Raw genomic sequence first — 3868 nt, 5'->3', positions numbered from 1 at the left:
TCATTCACGGAAACGAATTCCCTCGAACCGCCTGAAAAGTTTATTGATAACATTCCATCACACCTAACAAAACTGCGAACCAAATACGAATAGGGGACGCAAGGAACAAGGAACAAGGGACAAGGGACAAGGAACGGGGAACGCGGATCGGAACAAACGAATTAACATAGAATATGAGGACGATAAATAATATAGCTAAAAGGGAGCGGTGTATATTGGCCTTGTATTCGCAGGGCGGACAATATTAGGACTGTGGGGGGAGGGGGGGATGCGGGAATAATTAGGACGCGCGATTACGTCAATGTATGGGATTTATGCTTTGCATTACACACGAAGAGAGGGGATGGAGAGTAGGGGCAAGAGAAAGACTGAGATAACGGAGATATTCGGTAAGGAGATAACCGTGTCTCATGAGATCGTTGTGGTTTTGGTATATTGCACACTGAGGTGAAACCGATGGATTACGATTATCGTTAAGGTTATCGTCAACCGACGGGAATACATGTATATTTATGTATGTATGTATGTATATATATATATTATATATATATATATATATATGATTATTATATAGAATGAATATATATATATATATATATATATATATATATATATATATATATAGTATAATGCTGTATGAAAAACTATGGTTTATTTAAGCAAATTGTGAAGATAGGGTATTTATTGTAAGGTTTTTTTAGTTATCTCAAAGTCTAAGTGTTAATACACACACATACATACATACATACATATATATATGATATATATATATATATATATATATATATATATATATATATATATATAATATGTATAAACGTTGGTATACGGCTATACGCACGAAATGTGCCGTGTGGCAAATACACAATATAAAAAATTACTGTACCTATTCGCAAATCTTTTAAAATTTATATTATCTGCACTAACATTCTCTCAGTGAAGGAATGCGAACCCTTTGTTAGTAGAGAAGAAGAAGAAGAAGAAGAAGAAGAAGAAGAAGAAGAAGAAGAAGGCGTAAAAGAAAAAGAGCCCTTCAGCTGTTTAATGACCCATTATGTGTCTTTAATGTCTTGGGATTTGTCACTAAAGACTTAATGAAATTCGCAGGAATTTGGGTACAGCGAAAAAAAAAAATTATGCCCCGACCGTTCTTTATTACGACATCGAAAGGACAATGGGACTGTCTCCTGGTTCCATTTGTTTAATTATTATTATCATCCTCTTTTTCTTCTTCTTCTTCTTCTTCTTCTTCTTCTTCTTCGTTAGTCTATCCACTCACGTTATTTCGTTTCTGTCCTGAATTACTCGGCGAGATTGTGTGGTACGCGAACCAATGAAATCATTTCTACAATGTACGGTTAGCCAATCATCCACTACAGAATAGATATTTTGTTTAGCGATAAAATATTAGAGGAAGTCAAACTTTATTATATAGTGCAACTATTGGTCATATATGCTATACATTAAAAAGAAAAAATGGTCAGTAACTGTTATTTCTCAAAATATGTTTTGTTACCTACTTTCGAGAGAGAATCTGTTTGTTGGGAGAGAAATGTATACCGGAGCATTACGCGGTTATACATAAGTACGATTTATAAGAGCCTATTATGCAAGAGCCGATGAATGGTGAGACATGGCTACATATTGATTAAATTCTACCTCCAAAACTAAATAATTCCCCTTAAGAAAACAGTTTAAGTTACTTGCCCTCCTAGTCTGTGCGAGGTCTTGCTAATAAGAATTTTGAAAGGCTATGATTTTATGTCAGTCTAAAATTTAATCTAAAATACGATATACACATATACTTGTATGCAGAGGGTCAGTACCAATCGCTTTCTCCTTCATACAGGCATTTTCCTTTGTGCTTCTACGATGCCTTAAAAAAGGATATGATTCTAAATAAAGGGGAAAGCGCTTTGCTGACCTTCTTCTTATCATTTTCCTGTGGTATTCGCTTATATAATGAAGTCAGATGCATCTACTGTGATTTTTGAAGCATATGTATCAGTAAAAATAAGTAGACAACAAGGTCACCATATAAGAGGGAAAACCTAAAACCATATCGAACTCCAGAATCAATAGCCACCTCACGGGAAATAAAAATGGCAGTATGTAGTAGACCCCTACCGCTTATTTCTCCATCAGGAAACTCCTTCATCAGACAGCCACGTAAAGGGACTCCAGAGAAATGGAATGGGCGAGGGAAAAGTACTCCTACCCCTCCCCTTTTTTTCCCTTTTTTTCCTTCCCCTGAAAGAAGGAGGGATATTGAGCCAATATTGGCCAGGTCTGTCTACGGTCATTTATGTCCGAAAGGAGAAATGGGAAACTGGAGAGTAGGAGACTCAATGGAGAGAAAGTACTCACTCTCTCACAACAGATGCTGACCACCTGCTCACGATGGTGGATTTGTGTGTGTGTGTGGGTGGGGGTTGTGGGGGGGGGGGTTAGGGGGGGCGAGAGTGGGGGGGGAGGTGAGTTGTTTTGTTTGTATGGCGTTTTTACGTTGCATGGAACCAGCGGTTATTCAGCAACGGGACCAACGTCGAGAATGAACTTCTACTACCATGAGTGGGGTTGGGGATGGTGTTGTTCTCCCTATTTCTGTATCACTTACTTTCCTCTCTACTTATCACTCGTACCCTCCTGTTTCCCATCCTATTCGTTATCCTTATCTCTCCCTAATCCTTATCCTCACCAACATCGAGCTGAAGACCAACATTATCAATATTTCCTTGTAATAAAAATAACTCGAAGAATCTCTCCTCATCAACTGACGAATTTGGACCTCTCCTTTTTCACATCATTATCATCATAATCATCGTCACGAACCTTGCTTTTCACATCATTATTATCATCATCATCGTCATGAACGTTGCTATTTCCCTTGTCACGGCGAGAGGGATGAGGTATCTTCCTACCTCCCCGAGGAAGTGAGAGACAAGGAGAAATCGTCCCCTTCTTTTGTCCCAAGGACAAATAGAGAACTGGCGGAGGAGGATCTCGTCAGCTCGTCCTTTGTCTTCGGGAGATGTCGGTGACATATCAAAAATCTTTGTGGAATGGAGGGTTTGGGCTGAGGTGGAAGAATTCATATATATATATATATATATATATATATATATATATATATATATATATATATATACACACACAAATATATCTATGTATGTTTGTGACGACGTCTCTTCAGATTCATAAACAGAGTGATGACATCTCTTTGGATTCATAAACCAATGTCATGACATCTCTTTAGATTCGTAAACCAACGTCATGGCATCTCTTTAGATTCATAAACCAACGTGATGACGGCCCTTTGGATGAATAAACCAATGTGATGACACATCTTTCGATTCATAAACCAACGTGATGACGTCTCTTTAGATTCATAAACCAATGTGATTACGTCTCTTTGGATTCATAAACCAATGTGATGACGTCTCTTTAGATTCATGAACCAATGTGATTGCGTCTCTTTGGATTCATAAACCAATGTGATGATATCTATAAGGATTAACAAACCAACGTGACGACATCTCTTTACATTAATAAACCAATGTGACGTTTAAACTGTAAATAACAAAACAGCCATATCAGCAGAGCTTAATCACCAATCACTGCCTATACGCAACAAAGTAATCACAGATGCGCCCTCTTTTTTTAATGACATTTTAATCACACATCCAGCTGCATTATGCCAATTACGAAAACAGCAAGCGACGAATTATGAATGAAAGCGAAGTTTCACGAATCAGTGCCGGATTGAAGCGCTGCAGGGGTGGGGGTGGGTTTAAGCGATTTCATATATATGGATTATAAGGCGATAGTACCTAGAATCCAGCACAGCTGGAGAATGAGTAACCTTCCC

Source organism: Macrobrachium nipponense, chromosome 23, assembly GCF_015104395.2.
Source record: "Macrobrachium nipponense isolate FS-2020 chromosome 23, ASM1510439v2, whole genome shotgun sequence".
In the NCBI taxonomy this organism is placed as follows: domain Eukaryota; kingdom Metazoa; phylum Arthropoda; class Malacostraca; order Decapoda; family Palaemonidae; genus Macrobrachium; species Macrobrachium nipponense.
The sequence above is the reverse complement of the archived record's forward strand: the minus strand, read 5'-3'. Positions refer to the sequence as shown.